We start from the raw sequence: 12,771 nt of genomic DNA, 5'->3' as shown, positions 1-12,771 counted from the left end.
CCAGGGGCTCGCTCTGGGGTCCGCTCCGCCGCCGCAGTGGCTGCTCGCCGTGCTTTCCCCCCCCGGTGCCCACCCCCCATCTCCCGGCCCTGCCCTTCCCGCAGGGAAGGAGCTCCATGCGACCACCGCTCCGCCGCCGGCTCTCCCCTCGCTCTCTGTGCTGTCTCTCTCTGCCCTCCCCACGCCGGCAGCCCCCGGCATTGCCCCCAGCTCCCTCGCACCTTAGTGGGCAGGGGCCCGGAGAATGAGCTCCGCTGGCCACCCTCCCCCATACCCCGGTCCTGCTGCGAGCGGTGGGGCGGGCGATCCGCCCGCGAAGAAATGCCCTGTTGAACTTTGAATACATTAGTTGACATCAGTGCGAGTTGGGGCTGCCAGCCCCTAGCTCCCTCCTCCTTCCCTACCTCCTCCTCCTCCGCCTACTCCTCCTCCTCCTCCCCCCCCGGTCTCCGATGGAAAGAGTTGAAGCCGCGCCGATAGGAGCCGCCGGGAAGAGGCAGCGGAGCTCAGGGCAGGACTTGGGTCCCAACTCCGGCCGCGCCGCGGGGACGCTGCCCGCAGCCGCTCGCATGGCCCGGGGCAGCGCTCCCTAAGCGCCGGCTGGGGCGAGCCGCCGCTCCGCTCCGCTCCCCGCTCGCCTCCCGCTGCAGCCGGAGCGCGATGCGCCCGTGAGCCCCGCACCGGAGCCTCCGGAGAGCCCGTAAGCGCAGCGCGGGGCCGGGGGAGGGCGGCGGGGCGGCGGGGCGGGGGCGGTGCAAACTTGGCGGCTCGGCCGGGACCCCCCCCCGCTGCGGCCCGGGGTGCGGAGGGGCCGGGGTACCCGGCGGGGCTCCGTTCTCCTGCCCCGGGGTGGCAGCCGGGGGAATCCCGGCGCAGCTCGCGCGATCCGGGGGGGGCTGGCGAGGGCACGAGCCGAGCGGCGGCGGAGGTGATTTCTTCGCTCTCTCTTCCTCCCCTTCACCTTCCAGATCTCCCGTAACCCGCCGAGCGGGGCTGCGGCGAGAGGGAAGCCGGAGAGGAGCTTAGAGGCAGGGATACTAATGCTCGTTATGTTTGTTTTTCTTTATCTTTTCCTTTTTTCTTTTTTTTTTTTCCCCGGATGGTAATTTGTCTTTGTGGTAGGGGTGGCCCATTAAATTTCAGCTCACGTCCTGATGGAGATCAAAAGCGAAGGGGAGAGGGAGAGGGAAGCAGAGAGCCTTGTGCGGCTCCGTAGCTCCGTGCATTGTTAGAAACTTATTTTGGGCAAGGAGGGGGGGATTCCTGAGCCAACCTTTGTGGCTGCAGCCCCGACGCCCACACCAGAAGTTGAAGATGTGCATTTTCCAACGCTGCCATCTGCTCGGCGCTGCTGCCCAGGAGCGTGCTTGCTGTTACGCCTCAGAGGAAACAAACAAAAGGTGTGCTGCCAAGTCGGGCTGAACCTGTCTGTTCATGGGCTGAGGTGGAGTGTATGAAGGAGTATCTGTATCTTAAGGGTTCACTGTTCTCTCTTGGCTCAGGTTGGACTCTCTTGTCCTTAAAAAAGGTCTCCAAACATGGCAGATGCCAGTCCCAGTTTGCTTTTTTTGTTTGTTTGTTCCTTTTTCATCCTCGAACTATTTCTGCATGGATATGTTGGTGTGGGATCATAGTAAAGTTTCCTTTTTTGTTGGGCTAGCGTTCCCTCTCATTACAGAAAATACTTATCCCAAATTACAGTGTGAGCAGCACGAGGTTAGCTCTCCGCCTCCGGATGGGCACAGCGATGGGCTGAGACCCCGCGCTGGCTGCACTGTGAGCAAAATGGAAAGCAGCAAAGCTCAAAGTTAGGACGGGCTTTGGTTCTCCCTGCTCCTTGAGACCAGCGGAGATGCGGGCTGAGAGCAGGCAAGGAGTGAGAGGAGCTCGTTCCAGCTACACACGCAGCAAAGTGCTCCTCGATTATACGTGTGATTTGTGAGCGCCCAAGGGAGAAAACCGGTCATAAACTGCAGAGAAGGCAACGGGGAAAGGAAAAATCATGCTGATGTCTAACCATACTACTCTGGATTTTTAAATAGAACTTTCCTTTTTAAACAGCTACTCGAACCATTCCTGCCTTCTTCTCATTTTTCTCCCCCTTTTGAACTACAACTTTTTTTTTTTTCTGTTCAGATTGCGCGGCATGCCAAGCTGGCTCTGCACAAGGCAGGATGCAGTGGGGGATCTCTGCATTTCATGTTATGCCTTTTCCATTGTCAGCATGGTGGAGGCGATTTTTCATTTTTTTTCTTCTTCTTCTTCTTCTTCTTTTTTTTTCTCTCCTGCTATTTTGCCTCCTTTCTTCTGAGAGATTAAGATTTTGTCCTCCCCTGTCAGCAATACGTAAATCCTGAAGTCATGGGGGGAGTGAGTTTGTGCCATTTGGTGTATGGAGGCTTGCTCTGTGCATGCCTCTGGCCCGTGGGACTGCTGGAAGCACTGCCCTGCTCTCAGCACGGAGCTGGGGGAGAGAGGGGGCAAACTGCAAAGGGTAGAGAAGAACGACCCCAGAGGACAAAAGGGCAGAGTAGAGAGATGCTGGGGATGGGGGCCTGCTTGGGGAATGGCTTATAACATGGTGGCCCCAACCAGGTCGCACAGAACTGAAGAGAGAGTGTAAGGATGGAGTCACCTGGAATCCATAGAGCCCAAGAAAAACACGATGCAGGCGGTGCTGGGGGTTTTTGGCTGCTTTGCAGTGGGATGAAGCAAATGCCCAAGCAAAACGGTTCTGGTGCAGTTGCTATTTATTCTCCAGACAGGCTGGTGTGGGGGAGCGTGCACCCAGAGCTTACAGCCATTGCCTCTCTATTCCTTAGCTTGAAATCAGCTGGAGAAGTCTTACTGGGCTCAGACCTTGTTGGGGGTGTGTTCCTGCAGAGCGTTCTGTGTGATTTCCAACACGGCTCAGAGGGTGCATTTCTGTGTTAGCCAGATTTGATAACCGTGTGAGCAGCCACGTTAGGGTTAAATGAGACCGTCTGCATGAGTCTGTTTTCCTGAAAACAAACACTACGCTGAAAGTTTCTGTGCAAGTCTGCGCTGTTGCTTCGCCGTTTGGCAAAAGGGGGCAGCAACAAACAGTGTCACAGCGAAATCCGCCGTTCTGCCTTCATATCAGCGTCCTGCTTCTGCCGGGGGCTGGGAGCTCGGGATGTTGTCCTGGAGCCCTTATCCAGGTGATTCCTCATAGAGACAGTGGCGAAGTTAGTAAATGAAGCAGGATCGAAGATGTCGTGGTTTCATTTTGGGGCTGAGTCACTTTGCCACGCCGGTGTGACCAGCCAATGCTGCATGGCTTCAGATCAGCTCCAGTTCTCCTTAAGTAGGCTGATAGCTGTGACCTTCACCTCCTCTCACCGCTTTGATTTTAGGGAGAGCACGGTGGGGTCCCAGGTTTGGGGCACTGTTCTTATAAATGCCCTCCAAGGAATTGAATTGTCAGCACTGCTTTCCATAGGAAGGAAAATGAACATTTTCTTTCCTAATTTTAACTTTGTTTGACAACTCATTTGTTTCCAGCCTAGAGAAACATATTGATCCGACTTATAAAATATTGCTTGTAGGATGCACTTAAAAGCCTTTTCAACTTTTATTTATCTATCTGCCTGGAATTGTTAGGTAGTGCTTTGTAGTTGATTTCTAATCAAGAGACATGGGTGATTTTGCAGAGGGTCTCTCACTGGGAGCTGGGCTCCAGCCTTGCTGGCTCAGTTGAGCACCCGCCACTCAGGCACTCCTCTCCATAGCGAGAACCATGGTGGGAGCACAGCCCGGCTCCACCTGCAGCCGGTGTAGAGCTGAAAAAGGGAAATGCAATCTTATGCAGGTAGTGGTGGAGGCGATTCAGGCTGATTCTCCTGGGGGTGGAATTTGTTGTTCTCTGGGTGGCAGCTGAGATGGCAAAGTACATCTTAAGTGATGGACTTACTTTTTAAAGACTGAATCCTCTGAGGCTGAACTGCCACTATTTAGGTTGCATCTTTGTTATTTAGTCCAGGACATGAACAGTGGAGAATTACAGTGCTATCCCTGCTGTGCCTTGAAATAGGCTGTGTTCGAATATGAGTGCTGTTGACTTTGAGAATCAAATAACAGTTCTTTGTTACTGCCATTGCCTTTTTTCTTTTTAAAGAGAGAAAAAACAACTCACTGAGGACTGTGTCAGCCAGGCTTATTGTAAGTCATTGTTCCTCCTCCTTTTGCATTGTGGGCTACTGACTCTTCCCACATACCCATCTCTGTCCATGGTTGCAATTTTCATGAGTTTCAGTGGCAGCTGCCTGCATACGACACAAGACTTTGACAGGTATTTGCACTTGTGAGCACAGTGTCTTGCTCACTGGAGGTTATTCTCCAAACCCAGTTAGTCTCCATATTTATTTCACTACTGTTCTCGCTGTCGTCCAGCAAATACTGCATAACAGCCATTATCCCCTACCCCAGGCTCACATGGTGTGAGCAAAGTGCTGCTGAGCTCTGAAGGCATACTGTGACTCTGTATACAAGGTCTCCTTGACTACAGTGCTTCGGCTCCCAAAGTTACCTCCCAGAAAGGACTCCATTTTAAGGCCCATCCAAAATAACTCCAAGTGATTTTGTGCTGGGAAGTGTATGAATGGTGATACCTTGGAAGGGTGGCAGCTGTTAGATGTGTTTCTACGTACACCTATAGATGTGGTTTGTTTTGTTTCAGAATATAATTAGCCTGGCTGGTTATTTGCATGGGAAGGATGTTACCAAGTTACAGTGAATGACTTGAAATAGGTGACAGGGCTGTTTATGTGCTGAGCATACACCAAAGTGCTGTGTTGGTTATGGACTGGTGTGTCCTATTTACTTTTCTGTAAGCTTTGAATGAGATTGTAAGTAAACATGCTGATTGCTAGTCTTAATCCTCAGATCAGTTGTGAACAATTTGGGAGCTTCTAAGTCATCTGTGTAATTTTGTTGCTTTTCAGTGAGGGGTCATTTGTGGAAAGAGCACAGGATATTTTCTTCCTATAAGCTGCTTTGAAAGAGCTTGTGCTTGTAAGGTGTTGTGTGTTTGTGACCAGACCCTGATAAACACAAACCTGCTTTGTGCAACAGGCAAAGTGCTTATGGGCTTGGTAGTCCCACTGTATAATGTGCTTTTTATTTGGCTGCTGCTAGAAGCCATATAAATCGCTCAGTGCCAGTTTCCAAGGTTTGACTTTACCCATTGTACAGCAAGATGTGACCACCTGGAACACAGCTACCTGCAGAAAAGCAGCACAGGAACCATTCAATCTGTACTTAAGGGCTCAGTCATTACTTCAAACACAGGAGGTAGCCTCAGCAGTCAGGAACAACACGTGAGGATGCTGCAAAGTGCATCCTCCAGCAGCCTTATGCTACGGAGGAAATGCTCCGATTCTGCATGTGCTCAGACTGTGAGCTGAGATGCTGTCTCAGTCCTGCACAACAGCCAGGTTAAGTCCCGCTTCGATGATCTATGAGCTATTTGCAGTTTAAGGGTTTGGTGCTTCCAAAGTTTGCATACTTTCCAGATTGCTCGTGCCATAGTCTTCAAAAACTGTTAGCTTTTAAGACAAGCAGATGGTTTTAGCAAAATATATTTGCTGGCACCTGAAACAGGTGGATCTAGAATCAATTTATGCAGTGTGATTGTATCCACACCCCTTTCAGAATAATTTTGTACCCAGGAGCCACCTAAGATGCTTGTTATATAGCCAAGAGGGAGCTGCTTCTGCCTGACTACATAGGATTTTACACATCTTTTATAGATAATGCCTGGATTGAAATGCAAAATTTAGTGCTGGGAGTGCATGTGAATTTGGAAACTCTCTAGAGAGAATGTGGGTGCGTGTATCAGTGAATGAATTATGTCCTCCACAGACATAGAGGGCTGTTTTTAGTGGTAACAAATGTCCTGTGTTCAGTGTTTGTCATTTTAAAAGTAGTATTTTTCATTTCAAGTGCTAGCCTTGTACAGGTTACTGCTGTAAAGTAAAAATGGGGGGAAAAAACCTCTTAACTGCATTTAAAAGGGCAACAGTGAAAATTTCTAATGCTCTACAAAGATAGGGATTTAATCAGCGTTTTCCAAAAATGGCCACGACAGCTCTGAGATGTTTCAAGAAGGGGAAGATGCTGTCTGTCCTCCCGAGGGCAGGAAACAGACTCTAGATGAGGCCATGGTGACATACTCATCTTACTACAGAGCTGGGACCATCCAGCTTACCTGGCTCATAGTGGCTGCACAAGGGGGTTGAGAGGGTGCTGGTGCTGTCTGCACAGCTCGGAGTGGGAGTAGGAATGGAGTTTGGGAAGGCTTTGTGACCAGCATTGTGCGGGAGGAGGATGCTGACTGCAGAGGGCCTGCTGTACGGGACTGATTGCTTTGCCATGTTTCCTGTCCACATGGAAGTTGTTTGACCTGTAGCTCCAGGTAAAGGTTGCTTATTTATCTCCTACAATGCTGGTTTACAAGAGATCAAAGATTAGTGGGAGAGAAGAAGACAAGAAAGGAAAGGGTAGGAAGTTCACTCTGGATAATTCAGTTTGACAGGGTAATACAGTACATTCAAGAATGTAGAGAGGGGCACATTTTGGAGCATGTCCTTATAATGAATGCAGGGAAGGAGGAACTGGCGAGATCTCAAAAGTTTGCTGGAGTGATTACAGATCCCCTCACTCTGCCTCACGTTCTTTTCTCTGCTCTCTCTTCCTGACTGAAGCCAGTTGTCTGCCAGAAGGAGATTTTCAAACACATGGTTTGGACAGGGCAATCAGTCTGTATTTATAAATCACTTAATATTTCACTCTCTGACCTTTTTAAGGTCTGCTCCACATCTGAAGGGCATTTTCATTAAAAATACAAAGCTGAGGCTCAGGTTCTGCATGTGTCCATGGTGTTCCTCCAGTCTAAGAGAACTTAGCTTTTATTGGTAATTCCAGCTAGTAACCACCTACTTAAATTAAGGACAACAGGGCTTGTGGTAGAATGAAACAGTGTAAAGAGGCATACTTTATTTAAAATGAGAAAAAGAGGACTATGCACTGTAAACTGGGCTCTGAAATGCTGTTCCAGTACTGATGGGGAGTGATGTCAAGTAACACATAATATGAAAGTTGAGGATGATGAAGTGATACAAGAGTACAACTTACCCAGAATTCTGTTTTCTTGGTGATGTTAGGCAGTCCGTAGTAACAACCATCAGGGAGAGAAACAGAGGTGTTTCTGTGGGAAGATCTGAGGCTGAAGTATGGCCTGGAGAACATGGTGTTCGTCTGTTAATTGTGCAGCATAACGATGCAGATAGGTGCCAGGTAGGATTGTCAGTGACTGGAATCAGTAGGAGTTGGACTTTGACGTCCATGAGGAGTCTGGTGTTACGTGACTTACTCAAGGTCATAGAATGAGTTAGTAGCAGAGGTAAGATTGCAACCCCTGAAAGCACTTATTCACCTACTTGATTCCAAATGTGTCATTAAATCCTGTCAACTAAATGCTTCAACTCAGTGCTTTCCTGGATCAGAGCTCCAGACTTGTGGCTTACGAGCCTGTGCATTTATCTCCTTGGTAAGCACTGCCAGCAGGTAACCCCATCCTCCAAATGTCTTACTCACCTGAGATGTTCCAGTTAGTGTGACTGCAGTTTGAGAAAATAAATCCCTGATTGCAGGAGCACAATTGGTCCCAATGTTTTGAAGTTGAGATGGCGTCATCCCTGTATTTTTTACTTTTTTATACCAACATGCACGTGCATCTATGCAGATTGAATTAAAACAAAAGAAAGTGATTAACATCTTTAAAATTTAACATTTTTCCCCTTTCACCAGCAGCAATTGTCCCCGGGAGAGTAATTTGCTACATATCTTCTGTATTTGTCTAGGGCTGTACATCAGGAATACAAAACATGGTATTGCTAATGCTATGTGTTCTCTCTGATGGCTCTTTGAAATATTAAAACAGCTTATATTTGGAATGAGCTTTGCACACCTCCTTCTCCGTGGTTGCTTTGCAAATCCAGGCTTCGGTGCTTTGCTTCAGCAAATTATGAGTTTATTATACTCCTGGAATGCTAATAGCACTTCGTTTTCTCCCTAAATTTCTTCTTCATATTTATGTATCGATCCCTCATTTAAGCACACTTTTGCAGATAATGATGATGCTACTGAGGATAGCTTGTGTGAGTTAATTGTAAGAATGTGATCCCTTTTTGCCAAGAACCTCTCTGTAAATTTCATAAGCTAAGGTACTCACAATGCTGATGTAGTGAAGAAGATGAGTGGATAAGCTTATTTCCAATGTTATATTTCATCCTTATTTTTGTAAATACCAAGTGTATCAGAGCTGACAAATTTTTCATTGAAACCTCATGGTAGATTTGCAGGTGACGTGCTTTACGTAAGCAGTTGTTCTGATGGTCGCTTGCTCTTTACTCAATTGAATAAATTAACAATGTGAACACATGTGAACCAGAAGTTTTAGTGTTTCCCCCCTTTACTTTACATTTTGTATTTGATTCCAGGGATTCTCCCCCATCTCAGTCCCTCTTCCATCAGTGTTGGGTGGTAACTCCAGGAAAGTGCTTTCAGTTGGATTATATCTTCCCTTGCCTGAGCTGATTCACATTCAAATTGGTCATCTGTTCTTAACAAGACTCTAGTTTTTGTTTAAATATTTCTGATGAAAGAGAGCAGCCTGAAATTCTTGGTTAAGAGTTAAACCTACAGCACCCCTCATGGTTATATTGCCTCTTACTTTCTCACTTGCTTCTTGGCCATGCTATGCTCCCATCTGGAGAGCAGAGCATCCCATTTCCTTGCTGTGGAAGTGCTTGTGAACTGCAATCAAGTCAGCTCTTAATTTCTCTGTGATATTTCAACATTATACTGGATTCCTTTGTGGTTTTTCAATCCTTATGTCAGCCTGATGGCTCTTCTCTGAACGCTTCCTGAGGATGTTACTGGCCAAAGAAGACAGGGTGATGCTGACAGATGCAGGAACTGGGAAGATCCGGAATGGCAGAGATTGCAGAGCAGGGCTGAGCAGATAGTGTGAGATGAGCGCTACGTGGCAGATAAAGTTGGTAGGCAAAAAAGGGAGGCACCGTGGCACAAGAAACTCCTGGCAGGAGGAGCCCCCTTTAAGACATGCCTGGGGAAGAACTGGAGTAACTGTAGCACTGAAAGACAACAACACGTTTTTGCTGGGAGCTGGGTAAGGACTGCAGCCAAGGTAGTGCTTGTAAATCAGAGCAAGGTTGTATCAGAGGAGCTCTCTGTGTGTAAATTCCAAAATGTCTGCATGCACTTCGCTTGGGTATAACCAGATTCTTTCTGCTTGGTTTAAAGTTCTGGTAAGGTTGCTGTTCCCTTCTTGAGAGTGTACAGTCTGATCCTGCAGAATCAAATTTATTTTGCAATCTGTACAAAGGCAAAATGTTTCTTGTTTCAGTGAAATTACTGTAATGAGAATTTATTGGCCTGAGTTCTCAATTGCTAACACAAGGCAAGCGCTCTCAATCTATTCCACAAGTTATAGCCATGTAGAGCTGGGCTGTACTAACCTTAACCGTAATGCTTGTGATCTGAGAGGACTAGAACTTTCCCATAAGTAACATGATTTCTGTTTTTAGCTTGGAGAGATGTTATCATTTAATGAAAAACTTTGTTTTCTGGCACTGTTCTTGGCTATCCATTTACAAAGCTCTCACAGGACTTGGACATCCATGAACAGTGCAAGAGCCTAATTCTGCTAGTGCAGCCTCATTGAAGAGCTGCATTTGTGCTTGACTGATGACTGATAGCAGGAGTCCAGAAAGTTAAAGATACTTTTTTACCTATGGGAAAGAATTGCAAAGGGAGCATGCTGGTCCAGAGACATCCTCCAAAATTAGGTGTGCAACACTGCTGCAAAACCCAGGGCCAAGGAAAGAATTTTCAGTTTTAATTGAAACAAAATCCAAAACAACAAAATCTCTATTTCCATCAGTGTTTAACCTTCCCAAATGTTTGATCATGAAATGCAGAGGTAATTGATTAGAAACTTGAGAAAAATGATGAGGGTTTTTTCTTTCTTTCCCCATTCTCAAGCTGATTCAGCTTAGAATGGAAAAAAAAAAAGAAACCTCTGAAGATTTTACGTGGGCTGAGTAAGGCTTTGCTCCACATATAGACCAAATGAGCTACAGAAGTGCTTCAGTGAAGTTATCACATGGCCCTGAGCCAGTGGGATTATTTACATGGCAGACTTCTACCTGGTAAAATCAGGGGCTTAAATAAATTGTATAAAGAATTGGAAATAATCTGATGTCTGCAGTTCTAATGGCTTGAGTTATTTGCAGAAGAGATAACGCCCTGATCCTGCCCCAAGGGACATCAGTAGCAAAAATTCCGTTCGTGTAAGTGAACACTGGATTTTTCTTTCTTTCTTTCTTTCTTTTTTTTTTTTTTTTTAAGTACACGTCTTACAGTTCTTATCCAAGGGCTATTTGCTTTTAAATTGGCACACCACGTAAGTCAGGGCTGCATGAATTGGCCCCAGGTTTTCAACCTGACAGTACCTCTTTAAAATGCAATAGTATAATTTAGGCATCTCTTATTTGTTTTGAATAGCAGGGATAACATGTCTGTCAGTTACGATGACTTGATAGACATGATTAAAAAGCTGGAGATCAGGAAAAAGGGATGCTTATCACAGCCAACCCTTCTCGATGAAAAAGGAGGTGCTCAGTGGCATATTTGCAATTGAGGTGTAACTGAAAGCATTTTTGGAAATGCACTTTGCAAACTGCATTGAAATGGTGTTTTCTATTATGACCAGTTTCTGGAACAGATTATCATGATTGTAGGGAGCACTTCAAAGCAGATTGGTGTAGGAAGATCTTTCCCTGAAAACTTTGGCTTCTTTGTAAGACAGAAAGCTACAGATGTGTCTGCAATCTGTGTTGTTTCAGCTACAACAGCATTTATTTGATAAAAGTGGGCTGCTATTAATTTCCAAGATGCTACAAAGCATTTTGCTGACCCCTTCGTTTCACATAGGGTTCCAAAGGCTGTGTTTCCCTTCTCCTATATCCTTCTAAATTTCTCTTTTGTGTTTTAAAGACTGAGACTTAAACACTGTAATGAAACATTGAACTGCACTGATATTCAGTCAGATGATAATTTAAAGTATCGATGGCCAGACTTCCATAGAACAGATCCTGATGCATCATCTGGTCCAGTCCCTGAGCCGACAGGATCAAATCTGTCTTCACCATTCAGGTGAGCTGAGGTTCATCTGAACTCAGCCTTGGTGGGAGCTGGAGAATGCCATCAGATATACTTCAGTGTATTCAACTCTGAACTTCCACCTACAAGGAAAGCTGCATGTCATTTCAGCAAGATTCCTCCCAAAAACTTTGGTTCTAGGCTAATATCTGTATCATAGAAAACTGAAGTCTTCTTTATACCTGCAAAAACAGGTGTAAACAGGAAAAGCCCAATTTCTGGTTGGCACAAAACCAGGTGGTAATAATACAGCGAAGTGTGGTAGCATGCCTGTAAATAATTCTTGTTATTCAAGAATATTGGAAAGGGAGGTAGCTTAGCTTGTGGAAAAAAAGGAAGGCAGCAGTAAAGAGAAGGATGAGAAGCAACTTCTGTGTCTTGCTCCACTATGTATGCCATCACATGTTGGGGAATGAGGAAAAGAAACTTTTTAAAGTTGTGTTATTTTGTACTTCATCAAGCTGGCTTTCTTCACGCCCATCACATAGCTCTTCATGTGGCTCCCAAACACACATGTTCCTTTCATTAGGGAAGAAGCTAAGTCACCTGCTTTAGCTCTTCCAGGGGGGCAGCGAATGAGAGTCCTGCAGTCACAGCTGCTCTGTCTTGTTTGAGAGCAGTATGTGATTAATTATGTTAAAGCAGAAAGGCCTTGAAATGGTTCCTTCTCTTGTGTGGAAATTTTTTCCCCATAAATGAAGGCTGAACTCTGTGCTGATGGGTGCCTTGTGAATACTTACTGCAACAGTTAAAAAATGTGTTTGTTTTTTTTTGGTAAATCTACAGTGCCAACAGATAAACAGTTCTGACACATTAGTTTGGTATCAAAATATCGTGTTGCTTTTGCATATTCTCTTTCAATAAGCAAAGTAATATTCTTTATGCTACTGTCTGTGGAAATACCCTCTGTGTGCTCTATAGCCCAACAATTCAGCACAAAGTTGCTGCTTTGGTGTTTGAAGCCTTTAATAGAAATGCTTAGTCACAGCTTGAAGCAGTGATTGAGCACCTGGAGAGAAGGCAGGGCCAACCCAGGGGAGCTCAGCTGTATGCAATCTACCTGAGTGACCAGAAGGGGTGGAGCCAGGATCCCGTCCCAGAGTTCATTTAAGGGTTGGCAGTTGAAGTAAGGGGATTTCGTTGGAGATCCCTGAGTATCTGAGGTCTTCCAAAGGTAAGCAGTTTTTTTTCCTTGTTTCTGTGCTAATAGCAATTGTATTTGAGCAATTTCTTTCTTGCTGCAGCCTGGGACCTTGCTCCCCACAGCTCCTGTTGTAGCTTCCCTCCCTGCTTTTCTGTAGCCACACCATGTCTGGTGTTCACTGTGTGATGTGGGAATGGAGGGTTGAGTGTGCTTTTGCACAGCCAGCTCTGCATTGGCCTTGCAAAGACTCTTTTGGCCTTTTTTTTCTTAAATTCGTCTTCAGTCACGCGTTTTGTCATCATTTAGAGACCTACTTTACCCCCTACTCAGTGTGATTTATTTATTTCTTGTTCTGTTAC

The 12,771-nt window shown here is 46.0% G+C and overlaps 1 protein-coding gene across 1 annotated transcript in view; it reads left to right on the top strand.

Annotated features, from left to right (window-relative positions):
• Window positions 1–549: 549 nt before the first annotated feature.
• SEMA5B (semaphorin 5B) overlaps window positions 550–12,771 on the top strand; it is a 249,948-nt gene continuing 237,726 nt past the window's right edge. The window contains exon 1 of the mRNA XM_065751192.1: window positions 550–700. The gene's annotated coding sequence lies outside the window, so the exon portion shown is untranslated. The remainder of the gene's footprint in view (window positions 701–12,771) is intronic.

The sequence above is a fragment of the Cyrtonyx montezumae genome, unplaced genomic scaffold (genome assembly GCF_038088225.1).
Source record: "Cyrtonyx montezumae isolate F1298 unplaced genomic scaffold, pur_monq_1.0 scaffold_7, whole genome shotgun sequence".
Classification (NCBI taxonomy): domain Eukaryota; kingdom Metazoa; phylum Chordata; class Aves; order Galliformes; family Odontophoridae; genus Cyrtonyx; species Cyrtonyx montezumae.
This window is presented reverse-complemented; position numbering and strand designations above follow the sequence as displayed.